At 37.7% G+C, this 14,668-nt stretch overlaps 1 pseudogene; it reads right to left on the reverse strand.

Annotated features, from left to right (window-relative positions):
* Nucleotides 1-11,486: 11,486 nt before the first annotated feature.
* LOC104452377 lies at nucleotides 11,487-14,087 on the reverse strand (annotated as a pseudogene).
* Nucleotides 14,088-14,668: the final 581 nt, after the last annotated feature.

Here is a 14,668-nt window from a genome sequence, read left to right on the forward strand (position 1 = left end):
GAGCCAGGATGCCTAGCTTGAAGCTGGATGTCTCAGTTGAGCTGGGAGGGCCTAGTTGAGCTAGGACGACAATAAATGAATTTGCATGAGTGTCGGTATATGCATAAGTATGATATCTCGATGTGTTCATTGACACGCTGAATGTAAGCATACATTGAAGTGTGTTGCAATGGACATCTGCATGTAGTCATGGTGTAGCAATAAGTTTGCTAATCATCTGCCATCGATGTTGCATTACGAGTGTTGTACCCACCAGATTTTGATAATGAGATGTCTTCCTCGTAGAGAATTAGGGGTTTTACTTATTGAGTTTCCCCAAAACTCACCCCTCATCCTCTCAGTCTTGTAGGCATGGAAGTCTCACGTCAATTTTGGGAGTTGCAATCTCGCTAGAGGTGCTAAGGTTTACCCTGAGCTTTTTGAAGATGTGGTAGTTGTAAATATAATGACCCATGATAGAAAGGCTTGTAAACGTAGCTGATGTAATTGTGTGTTTGTAAATGGTTATTTTCTTAGTTGCTTGTTGTTGTCCGGGTGTTGTATGTATGTTTTCGCATGTGCTTAATGAAAAGATAAAAAAAAAAAAAATAAATGGGACGACGACATGCTTGGGACGTTGCAAAAATAACCCTTGCTGCTCGTGACCCTAGGGATGAAATTGGGGTCATGATAGTGAAGGAAAATACAAAAGGAAAGTCACGCATCCACTTTGTTTCCTATTCTGACTTGGTCACTCTTTTTTTTATCAATTCTATTGGACTTCTCTGGTGGTGATTGATAGATACATATATTCAAGGGTTTGATATAACGCATTGTTAGTTTGCATGCGTATTGCAAATGAGCCGCGATTAATGTGAAGAGGTACCGAAGTGTCATTATCAATCAAGCACTTGGTGTGGATTTCTTGTCTATGAAATTACACCAATAGTTTAAGTGTTGAAATCAATTAAATACTCGTGGTAAGAATTTGTATATAAATCCTTCATAAGATTGAGAAATTATTTAGTGATGAATTGAGGGGCTAAACACTGCATAAATTATTGGGTGTAATTAGGGTTTAGGAAATACTAAAAGCATTTTAGTGACCTAAGTGTGATTGTAATCTTCGTTGTATCACTTGATATATATTAGAATTTGTTATTACTCTACTATTGACGTAGGTCACTACGACAAATCACGTAAATCTAGTGTCTAATATATTTTCTTGTAACATCTATTTTACTGTTCGATTGCTTACTTTCACAACAATTGGTACCAAAACCAAACTTAGATTATTTGAAATGAATCGATGGCGATAGAAGAAGGAAACGTGGGAACTGACGGATTTGATGAGAAGGATTTTGATTTATAGAAGATGCAAATTGAGGATTATCTCTACTATACTTGGCCTTATTGGGGGAGAAGTCAAAGACAATGAAACAAGATGACTAAGAATTGTTGGATAGACGAGCTTTGGATGTTATACAGCTGATATCGACTCATAACATCGCTTTTAACATCGTTTAAGAGAGAACCAAAGTGAGTTTGATAAAAGCCTTGTCGCATATGTATGAAAAGCCCTCTGCAATCAACAATGTTGATTTGATGCGTCATCTATTTAAATTAAAGATGAGCGAAGGTGTGTCAGTAGCAAATCATATCATTGAATTCAATATGATTATTAGTTAATTGAGTTTAGTTGAGATTGATTATGAAGATAAGGTACGCGCTTTTATTTTGTTATCATTATTATCTAATAGTTGGAATACCGCCATTACTGTTGTTAGTAATTCCTCTAGGTCAACAAACTTCACATTTGATGAAGTTCGAGATTTGATTTGAGTGAATACATCCATAGAAGAGTAGCCGGTGAACATGTATCTATTGCTTTGACATGTGAAAATAGAGAAAGAGCTAATACACACGTTAGCAAAAGTAATATAAACATGAACAGACGTAGTCGGGCTACGACTAGTGTTGTTGTTTGTTTGACTTGTGGCAAGAGGAGGCATATTAGAAGCAATTGCCTTAAGCTGAAAAATGAGAAAGATAAGGGAACTATAGTTGAGTTTGCAGATGATGTTGCAGCTGTAGTTGATGACAATTTGGATAGTGCTAATTTTGTCTTGTCTATCATTGATTATTCATTATATAGTGATGGATTATGGATTCTGGTTTTTCATTTCATGCTACACCAATTAGAAACTTGTTTACTACTTATCAACGCATGGACAGTAGAAAAGTGCAGTTGAGGAACAACGCTAAGTGTAATGTTGTAGGTGTTGTGATGTTAGAACCAAAATACATTATGATATTGTGAGGACATTGACTAAAGTAAAGCACGTTCTAGAGTTGAAGAAGAACCTTTTTTTTTTAATGCTTTGAATTTAGCTGGGTGTTGATATATTTCAGAATATAGAATTTTGAAAATATTTCAAAATTAGTGATGATGAGAGGAATCAAGCATAGCGGCTTGTATGAGCTTCTAGGTGACAATGATAGAATTTGCCACGAAAACATTGGATGCATCTATTCGAGAATCTAAATTTTGGCATATGCGTTTAGGCCACATTAGCAAGAGAAGTTTGAATGTTCTAAGTGAAAGGAATCTATTATGTGGTTATGTTGCTAACAAACTAAATATATTTAGGTTCTATGATTTAGATCAATGGTGAAAAGCGCGTTTCAATACGGTTGTCAAAAAAACCACAAAAATTGCAAAGTTTATTCACTTAAATGTTTGTAGGTTGCCATGGTTTCCTTCAAGGAAGAGTGCCATATTTATGCTAATAGTTGTTGATGACTACTCAAGGAAAACGTGGTTGTTTATGCTTGGGCACAAGTTTGATATTGTTTGTTATCAAGATCAAGTTGTTGAGAGCTTTGCCCACAAAGAAAATTGATAAGACGATAAAGTATATGCGAACCGACAATAAAACGGAGTTTTCTTTAAAGCTTTTAAATGAATTTTGTATGAAGGAATGTATGATGAGACACTGCACTAGTGCCAACGAACTACAACAGGTTACAAAGTTGATAAGCGAAACATTACTAGATATGACCCTTAAAATATTCTTTAGTATTAGGATGACTAGGAGATTCCTGACGGATGCACTTAGAACGATGAATTACCTTATGAATAGATCTCTACTAATTATTATTGGATGTAGGACTCCTAAAAAAGTGTGGTCAAATAACGTCACTGATTATTCTACTATTAGAATATTTGGTTGACTATGTTATATTAAAGTTAGTGATGGTGAGCTCAATGAAAGGGCAAGAAAGTCCATGTTTCTAGATTGTGCACAAGGTAAGCGGGGTTATCGATTGTGTTAGTGAGCACTAGTAGAGTAATCGACACGTATAATTCGTGTACTGAGGTGAAACTAATAGAGCCAATAGCTAATGTAATTGCTAATATTGACAAGGCATGTATTTGATCTATGCAACAATGGTTTTGCTTTATCTTTCATAGAAGAAATTATGTTAGAAAAAATCCTTACGAAATAGTTAAATGTGAATGTGGAGTTGGTGCTCTAATGAGGTCCTTGATTATGGCAAAGTTCAAGTGAGTCTTAGACTTGAAAGATGTTTGTGGCAATTGAGTCCATTGGAGACTATGGGAGAGTAGCAACAGAGTTCCAATTTTTAGCAAAGCTATTATGACTTGGCTCAAATATCAAGCCAAGGTGGAAATTATTAAAATATGTCTTGAATTTGAGCCCATAAACAAAATCCAGTCCACGACAAATTATAAGAAAATGCGGGATTGATTAAACGGAAGTCAGAAATTTAGATTTCCTCTAGACGTCCGAAATTGAGTGAAGCAAAAAAAAAAAAATGCTAACTTTCTATTCCAAATTGAGGTCGGCAAAGGAACATACAAAAGGAAAGTCGCATGTCCACTATGTTTCCTATTCTAACTTGGTTATTCTTCTTTGATCAATTTTATTAAACTTCTCCAACGGTGATTGATATAGAAATATATTCATGGGTTTGGTATAAAGTGTTGTTAGCTTGCATGCATATTGTGAAGAGGTCTTGAAGTGCCATTATCAATTGAGTCCTTGGTGCGAATTTTTTCTCTACGGAATTACACCAATAATTTTAGTGTTGAAGTCAATTAAATTATTATTGTAGGATTTTGTGTATAATTCATTTGTGAAATTAAGAGATTATTTAGCGAGAAATTTTGGAGCTAAACACTGCATGAATTATTGGGTGTAATTGGAGCTTGGGAAACACTAAGATTGTTTATGTGACTTGATTATAATTATAATCCCTATTGTATCGCTTGATCTATAAGGTGGATGTAGATTACTATGATCGAACCACATAAATCTTATATTTGATCTATTTTCTTATTTTGTCTATTTTATAATTGGACCACTTATTTTTGCAACACAAACTATGATAATTGTTATGATATGTGAAATTCTTCCTAGAAGTATTCACCAAATATCGAATCACAGTGGAGGCCCTTCGTTTAATCATTGGCTCTAATACTACTTGTTGGGGACAATAGCTTAAATCTTATGCCTTTATATGGAAAGATTGTGAACTAAACCCTTTTTTCACTCAAAAAATTACGCTAATGAATTGTGATCAGAATAGGCATATAATGTGCTACATCTCTAATTAATTGCTTGATGTGGGCTTTTTTGTCAGCACCTGCACCATGCGCCTTAACATCAATCATCACCCTAAAATAAGGATTGACAATCTATATTCGCGGTCATGTTTGTGTCGTGTTGACACGACAATATATTACATTATAGGTCAATCGAGTATGACGCAATGAGTTAATCGTGTTGACCTAGCTCTTGAAACACAAACAGGGCATGGAAATTAGTGGGTTCACACGTTGCCATCCATGTAACACAATTACATAACGAGTATACAGGCCAACACAATTCCACGACAAAGCATGACGCGAAATCAACTCAACAGCATAAAACTGACATGAAGTATTCTCAATCTTTCATGGTTTATTTTCAAATTACAATAACCTATTAACAAAATTTCGTGAAACTGAATTAAACGGCCCACTTAAATTCTTAATAGTGAATAACATGGGTATAATAGTTGTCCTAACCAACCGATTTTAACGGGTCATGTAGGTCGTGTGGACGCTAACTTAAGGAAATATAAGTCTATTTCGTGGCAGGTTAATACAATCATAACATTGTTACTAGTTATTTCTTGTGGGTTGACACAAAATTGATTAGCCTTAAACCCATGCTGTTGTGTTCAAGCCATGTTGTCTTATCGTACCAAGGATTGCCACCCTTACCCAAGACCACAATGATCAACCTGATTCCTTCTTTGAGATATCCATCAACACAAAGATAAACACCGGGCCTCCAATCAACTTGGCTATACTATCTACTATTTCATCGGGACGATGCAAGGAGAACTCAGTTGCCCTTTAGCATAAAGAAATCTAGTAAAGCACCCACTACCTAACTAGACTCATCCTCACTCAGATGTTTATGTTCTTAAGAGCACGAGTCAACTCGATATACTGACTCGATCCTGAAAACAAAACTATTGGGTTCGTGCCATGCACTGAGCTACTTAGTCCCTGCACATCGTTCGACGAATCATGATAAGTACCAAACTTATTCGCATGGATGTACATGTGTAGCTATAATTCGTGAACGAGAACCACGAACAATAAAAGATAATAAAGAATTAAGGTTGGCAATTCTTGGCAGATCATATCTTCAATGAAGAAGGACTGAGAAAATGGGGACCATCATCCTTTGTTTTCTCGTTCGATTTAAATGGGAAGGCCGGCACAAAGTGAAGCGACATGGACATGTTACTGGTGCTGAAGCACCCGCGTCTGATGGAAGCAACACTCACGTCAAACCCCCTTCGGCCAACCATGGATTTTGGATACATGGGATCTTCTCCAATTTAGAGGACGTAACCTTTCTTTGTTGCCATCATACAGGACGAACCATCCATTCGAAAAACTGCATTGCAGAGTATTTTTTTGCCCCATAAATGTCGTGTTCATTGGCAAGTTGTTGAACAAGGTTGAGTCCCTCGTTTTCGTAAGAAAACTAATGAACAGAAGGTCAATTTAAACCCTTTTTATATCATCTTGATGAAATTGATTATTAAAAAAATATGCTGGGAAAAAACTTTACAAAAGAGCGGCAAAGAGAACTTTGTACTAATTAGGTACCTCAAAATTAGGTTAATTATGTGATATATGTCTAAAACATTTGTAATTACAGCTCAATTAATGCAAAGGATTGAGATCCTTAGAAAATCAAAGTCAAATGTTTAAACTAATAGGTGAATGGAAACTCCATGAATATAAAAGTAATATGAGATCCATTGTTAAGTGATGTGCGATAATATTTCAACGTTCCTTCTTATGTGCAAGTCAAGTTAAGAGCGCTACATAGAATTTCACTTGTGAAAAGGATACCACTGGTTTTAATATCATATTAAAATGTCAAATCCAAAAACTTAAATTAATGAATGAAGGGAAATCACATAAAATATGTAAAGCATATAAAACGAGTTATCAAGTGATGCGAGATAATATTTTAATAGAGATGAATATCTAAGATCATTCAGAGATGATTTTACATTCTTTCATGTTATTTCAATTGGAATTACCAATATTGTATAAACCCTAATGGATGGCCCAAGCATTTCCTCCTTGTTTGCGACCATAGTTCACCGACTCTTACCACGGTTGAGAAAGTCATCGCTTATTAGTCATTTTTTAAGTTAATCAAATTGTAATCTCTGTGCTTTCCTCATAAATATCTCAAATCATGCATCTATGATTGTTACATGAAGATGGTCCCTCGTCTTTTTAGGTGCTAGTGGATGGATATGACCTTTTTCGTGTCATTTCAATCTGATATAATTCATTTTCGGCCCGTCGCCATCAATGCCGCGAATGGATGGCAGCGAAAGCAGCTGGGGTTTATACATATACACAATTCTGGTCAAAGAACTCTATTATTGGCCCATTTGTGCAATCAAAGAAACACTTTAAATATACTAAAAACAAATAAATAAATAAGCGAATGGCCCATTAGATTTTGACATAGTGACATGCAAATGATTGTCAACCCTTGTATCAAATATTTCTTCATTCTTTGTGTGAATATTCCCTTGTATATGCTCAGAATGACATATCATATTTCGTCTCCTTGGAGCAGCTCCAGATTCCCTCCATAGAATACACCTTGTTCTTACGGGGAAACCAAAGATATTCATTAATGGTACTTGTCATTTAAGGAAGCAATTCGATTGGTTGAGTCAGCAAAGTTTGACCCTCAGCCCAAGAATCCCCTCCCGTTGAGCCAAGTCTCATCATTTTTTTGTTCTTGCATATGGTCAAATGTTGTCTTGGCCATAGTATCTACTTAGAAATGAAAGCGCATGTGATGCATTGGAAACATACGACTCTGAAATTTTACTAGAATGGTCCGTTTTGTTTTCAGCTGACGATTGCGATCACATTAAAGATTATTCGATGGACAGGTAGTAATGCAAATGAAATCAATATCGTTATTCTCGTTCCCAAGAAAGGTTTTTATTTTTACCAAGATTTGGTTCTTGCTCTAATATAAAGGTGATTCAATAACTCCCTAGATTGAACATTTGAGAAGGACCTAATTTTCTTTCTTATGATTCAGTGATGTTATATGGGCATAATTTTTTGTGCCATAACATATAATCGGGTGTCAACAATATATGATTCACGCTCACAATGTTAATATCAAATTTATCTACGTGGTTAACTTAATATATATATATATATATATATATATATATATATGTACTTACATGACCTTAAACTATCATCTTGCCATTTTTCTATCCAATTTTGTTGCCATTACATTTATCGATTAACAACATGCAAAAAAAAAATTATCTATGAAACGGATAGATAAAATTTGTATATTAGTTGAGAATTTATTATAGCTTGGCTTCTTTTTGCAAAGAATAGATATTAATTTAGTAACTCTTGTAGAGCAGGGAAAAAAAATGAGGTATCCATATTGTACCCATTATATCATTGAGAAATGCTAAATGTACTATTTTTTTTTTTTAAATCGTGTCTTAAGTGATTAAAAAATCATGATTAGATGTCTAAATATAATTCAATCGCTGTGGACTAGTTTGAACAAACTACAATTTTTGCACATGATTTGACATAATTTAGAAAAAAGGTCAATATAATTTTACCTAGGATTGCTGTACGTGATTTGTAAAAAAAAAATCAAAAGTATCGTAATTTCCATCGTATCAAGTGAAATCAATTTAATTAAGAAGAAAGTCTCAGCTTGTACTACAGCTCTTGGGGTGCATGTACTAGGTGAGAATATGAGGAAGATCCCCACATTTTGGATGTTTGGATTTGCTATTGTCCGGAGGAATTGATTTACCCATTGTTTTTAAGTTTTTAATTTGAGTTCAATTAAGAATGTTAACGGATTCAAACAAAAATTCTCACTTCATAATTTCCCAATTATAGTAAGGAAGACCAAAAAAAAAAAAAATTGAAAGCATATCTTGTTGCAGGTTCTCTAACACTCCATATACGATGATTGGTTTTGCCTATTGCAATATTTTATACACTAATGGTGATATTTTTAGAAGTTCTTAAGTAGTAATGCATGCCCTAATAATGTAAGTTCCATGGATGCAGGAGGCACTCCATCTTAGCGAAAAACCCCCCCAAGAAAGGTATGATACGCGGGTTGGTAGGATGTACATAGAAGAGAATTATTTAACGGGCCATTACCAATCTATTCACTTTCAAGATTGTCTTTCAATCCATATATAACACGATGTACTTTTCCCCCTGATCGGAGGGAGCTAACCAGCTCTATTTAATAAGTGTATTATTGGGGAGGGTGATTGAGAGTTCGGATTAATAAGCAATAATATCCAAACAACATCACGGGTTGGGATTCCGGCCAAAGGGAAAATGACACACGACGGGGCACTGCTCATCAAACAACTGGCAAATCAGTGAGCCCCACGCTGTGTTGAGGACGGTTGGGAACTGGCATTTCCTTGTCCTTCTCTTTGTTTTCTTCTTCTTCCCCCATCTGAGAACGACTCAAGTCGTACTTTATTCGTTGTCACAGTTGCCAGAGCGACTGGGGATCACAGTATTAAACAAAGGTATTCATTCGCCTATCGTTTCATCAAAGAACCATCAAATTGCATCCTGGGTCGATGCAGCTCGTGAAATCGGGCGAGTGATCAATTGGAATTTTGTTTTGACGAACAAATGGAATTGACCATCTGAATCGGGTCATCTCTTCACCTTGTTCTAAGCACCTATCAATTGGATTCTCCCCTAGTTGATTTCTGTTGTTTTAATTGCTTAACGAAAGAAAATGTTTAGATACCTTGACCATCCTTTCTAATTGATGTGGATAACTAAGTCACGCAAAGAAGACTTGGCAATGAGTTTGAATTCATTATACGCCTTTGCAGATCGGCCGACGGCTTTCATCACACAATCACATGAGAACCTTGTAATCAAGAAGCGAATAGCACGATTAATTAGGGAAGAATTACATAATCTAGAGTTAATTTTGCTGTCTTGACACATTAAAAGGAAAATAAAAATAGAAACCCCAAGAAAATCTGCCAGTCTTAACCTTATGAGTTGTGATTGTAACCTCCTTGCACATGACAAATGAAAAGCCTAACTGCCGACCGGCTTGCAAGAACGGTTCAAGAAACATAAGGGGGCCGCATGAGGAGCTCAGGAAAAATTCTTGTACTCACTCCGATGTTGTTTCCCAAGTTACGCAGAGCAAACCACCAACTTGCTCCGGCAAACAAGAACAGTAAAATCTCGTAGAAGTTGACAGAGCAAGGCCCCTTTTAACCCTAGAAGAAGAAGATCTCCTTGTACTTTCTCAAGACAACATTCTTCAGCCAACATTGATAAGACCAAGTAAACGAAAATGCTTTCTTAATCAGCAGCTCCCGCAAACTCGCCAGGTGCCCTCCACGTGGATCGTTAATTTCAAGTAGCCCAGTCTCTCTCGCGGCGTACGCCCATGTTAGTTCCGAGGCCACCTTTTTTCACGTACGTCACGGCTCCATTGTCTTCTTCAACCCCTAGAATATGCAACAGTAACGGCGACAGATTTAAGTGGGCTGTGATGGCTACGCATTGTCTGTTTCAAAAGGGAATCAGCTCCCTCAATTACATAGAAATATGTAGTGACTTGCGAATTCCTTAGTTCTGGCCTAGGGTTTTCGGGGAGAACGACGAGTGGAGCGACCGATAGCGAGATGATGACATTGTGTTGGCTGAAGCCGTTCGATTAGGGGGACATTAAGAGGGTGTTCGGGCGAGGCCATTGTCACTGCCTTTTTGGAGTAGGTACCTTTCTCCCTCAAAGTTAGCGGTACGGACTAATTTAATCTTAGCAAGAGAAGAAGTAGGAAGATACTTCTTACCCTGTTCATTATTCAAAAAAGGACTGCTACGTGCGTCATTGAGTATGTCACCAGTGTCGAGACCCCAAAAAAAAAAAAGTTGACCGAGAATAAAGACTTATCATAATAAATAGCAAAAAAAAAACACTAAAAATCTTAAATTATATTTATTGCGGCATATTCATCATGAACTATCTTTCGTGATATAAAAAATCCAAAACTATACTCACCATAGCACATTTGCCCTCTTTTTTTCTAAAGCTTATACCCAAGTGACACAATTATCCTTCATCAAGATTCCATCAAATAATTTTTCACGTAAGCGACGTTATTTTTATATTACGTGGATGCCATGTCAATGTCGCAATATGTATATTTTAGGTTTTTGGTTCATTTCATTTTAGTTATGGAGCGTGATTCAGGTCTTGATTAGGTTAGGCCAAATCCGTCGGATGGTTCCCCACGCTTCGCCCAAACTGACTAAGCCATCTCCTGTTAACCTGCTTTGGAAAAATTAAGTACCAAAATCGGTCGACCATACGTTGACCGGGCCCTGTCGGCATAGCCCATCGGCGTTGACTTTTCTTACTGACGTAAGTGAAATGCTGAGTGCGGCCCAAGGACGATGGTAAAGTTAGAAGATGGGCTTCTATCATGGGCTTTTAGGCCTCTTGAAATAATCCCTTTTTATTTATTTATTTTCACCTTTTCCCAACTTTATCCTTTCTATAATTCTTGGAGTGTTACGATAATATTAAGAGAATCCAGTGAAGCAATTTAACATAATCATGTATTGAAATAAGCATATAGGGTTTATTGAGAAAGGAAAAGATGCATCGCGTTGAGCAACAAGAACAAAATTTTATCAACTTGCTTTATTATTAGCTTAATGGATACTGCGAAATAACAAGTACATTGGATGTGGACTCTTCTCCAATATGTTCAACCCTCGAAAATGAAATCTAGGATCAATTTCTTATTTTAGTTATAAAATTATTCAAGACCAACACTTATCCACTTGCACTAACTGAATCAATCATTTTGAATAAGCACTCGAATTAAGTGCGACCTGTGATCATGGTACGAAGCACAATAGAGTCCAGTGTAAGACCAGCCCCGTATGCAAAGAGAACTCCCCACTCCTTTCCATCACCTTGCATCGCGGCCTTGCCTCCCTCCGTCAGTCTCTTCCTCATCTCATCAAGAACAAAGAAGACGGACGAGCTCGCCATGTTCCCGAACTCACTCAACACGTGCCTCGTCGCCTCGAGCTTGTCGGGTTTGAGCCTAAGCTTCGTCTCGATCTCGTCGAGGGTCGCCCTGCCACCGGTATGGACCACCCAAAACAATGAGTTCCAATCGCCGGCGATCCCCAGAGGGCAAAGCGCTTCCTTCAAGTGCTCCTCCACGTTGTCAGACACCAATGCCGCGACGCTTCGTGAGAGGCGGATCGTGAGGCCCATCTCCCGTAGAGGTCCCTCGATCACGCCCTCCGACCCAGGGACGATCGTCTCGGAGGATGAAATTACCTGGAACAAGGGCCTCTCGATGGAGGCGTTTGGGTCGGCGCCAATGATCAGGGCCGCCGCTCCATCCCCAATGAAAGCCTGGCTCACGAGAAATTCTGGGTCTGCCTCGGAAGGGCCATTGAATGAGCCGAGGGTGATCTCGGAGCACACAGCGAGGACCCTCGACCCAGGGTTGTTCTCGGCTATGTCCTTGGCCATACGTAGGACTGTGCCGCCCACATAACATCCTTGCTGGTACATCATGATCCTCTTCACGGACGGCTCGAGACCGAGTAACTTCACCAAAGAAAAATCCGCACCGGGCATGTGCCATCCGGAGGTCGAATTGAATATCACGTGCGTGATCTTCGATTTCGGTTGGCCCCATTCTTCGATCGCCTTCGCCGCAGCCTCCGCGCCAAGCTCCGGAACGCCAGGGACCAATATGTCTTGGCGGCCATTCAGGGATGGGACGCCATAAGTGCACATGTTGGGATTCTGTTTGAGCATGTCCTCGGTGATGTACATGTGCCTTTTCCTTATCATTGTTTTCTCGCCTTCATGTACGAAGTTGCAATAACAAAACATTACCAAGATATGGCACCCGACATTTTACGCCATGCTTGATTGATTCTTGATAGGACATGCGATGAATATGCTATAGGTTTTTGCATAAGTAATTTTTTTTTTCTTTTGAGAATCCAAACCGCAATTGTAAAAACTCAATTATCTAAAGAGCTAATGAAGTAACTTGTAAGTCTCATGAGCCGATAAGTCTAGGCTTTACGTAAGTAATTTAATAGTTACATCATGCGCTTTTATTATCATTTTGACAATATCTCATGATAATGGAGATTTTTGTGAGCGATATATATATAATAAAATTTCTTTATGACTTTTTACCTATTTTCCAATGCATTTAATTCAAAGTAAGAGTCATTTTTGTTCCATCTCTAATCGGAGAATGTGTTCTATATCACTAAAACTTAAATCACATGTATATGGTATATGTGAGATGTAAAGATTATATCCCCGGTATGAGAGAATTTCAAAGATTCAATTGAGTTGTGACCGCCAAAGTGGCACACTTGATTGGGTTTGAGAAATTTCGATCTCGTATATTGATTGGGATGTCTCCTGGTCTAATGCATAGTTATACTCCCAAATGAGGTGATTGTATATTAGTTCATGGAGGGATACATGATAGTGTGGTGGAGGAGTGACCGATCCTAATGGTTCATATGCCCAAAGGTAATGAATTCACGAAGATTGGAATATATTCTCATAACCCTTATCATGTGGGGAGTGTACAATTGCATGTCATGTATTTTGCCCAAAGGTGATTATGTGATTTTGCATGTAACTCTCTGGATGTGTACTTGTACGTCAAGTTACACAATGCTCACATGATGCTAATTATATATACTGCTTGTTTCTCAGTCACATTTCCGTAAATGATAACTCGGTCACCATTGAGGTTTGCCAGCATTGCTCGCATGTAACGCTATCTTCTCTTCTCCACTCCCTCTCTCTTCACCTCTTTCTCCTCTCCATCACCGCCATCATCGCCATATTGTCTGTCTCCCCCTCTGCACATCACCTAAGGTTCTATTTCCAATCATAGTCGGGGGAAGATGTTACTTCCGAGTATTGGAAATTCAAATTAACAATCCCGAGTCATTCGCTTCAACCCTAAATCTACAACACGCTCTAAAATGAAATCACATTAATTTTGTATGATTTAGTGCAATGCAACAACGACAACGATCGCAATCTGGTGGAAAGGAGCTGACCGCGGTGGTGGAACATTACTCAGAGAGAGGAAGAGATTATTGGTTAAATTTGAATGGACCTATATGTGTAAACATGCCTATATAATTCATTGATCAGAGATGCAGATTAAGGAAATAATTATCCTCCTTTTTTATCTTTCTTAGTATAAGCAGCACTTTCCCTTTAGGACTTACATATGCGCTTGAACTTATCTTTTCAAACGGTCATGTGCTCGCTGTTGGTGACTCGAAAATAGGAATCCGGGTAATCGGCCTGGTAGATGGTGTTGGGAGGATTTGCCGTGCCAATTGCAAGGATTGTTGCCGGACCTTGAGCTTTCTTGAGTGCCTCCTGAATTTTGTCACACGGATTCACCATTGTTTCTTTCTCGACACCGCGACAATAAGATGTTTGCTCAAGAAAAGTAATGCTACCAGAGGTGACAACCAAAGGCAACAAATGAATTACGAAGCAAGAGAGGTTTGTGGCATGTCGTTTTATAGGCGAATTCGGGATTCATTGTTAAGTGACAATGAAGAATGAACCTATCTCCTAAGCATAGTTTTCTTTCTTTTCTTTTTTTAAGTAACATTAATTCCTATATTCATTACACTAGAGATAGATATGATATGTTCAGAGCAACCCATGAGCCAACTCAAGACTGGTTCAACTTGAGCTAGATATCATTTTTTATTGGTCGAGAGGATTAAACTAGATGTCAACTGGCAGAAATTTTACAGAGTAACTGTGCCAAACCCAAGCAAAACTAGAACCCAAGCTCGACCCTGAAGTTGACTGAACTCGAGATTGGGATGTAGTCTTGAGATCAATTTGGCCATGGAAATTTTGAGAATTATCATCATTCATTAGTATGGATGATTTTCCAACCTTAAAACATTTAAATGTTATTAAAAATCATCAACATCAATACTAACTGTATCACGAAGGATAATTGGCAT

This window comes from Eucalyptus grandis, chromosome 6 (assembly GCF_016545825.1).
Source record: "Eucalyptus grandis isolate ANBG69807.140 chromosome 6, ASM1654582v1, whole genome shotgun sequence".
Lineage (NCBI taxonomy): Eukaryota > Viridiplantae > Streptophyta > Magnoliopsida > Myrtales > Myrtaceae > Eucalyptus > Eucalyptus grandis.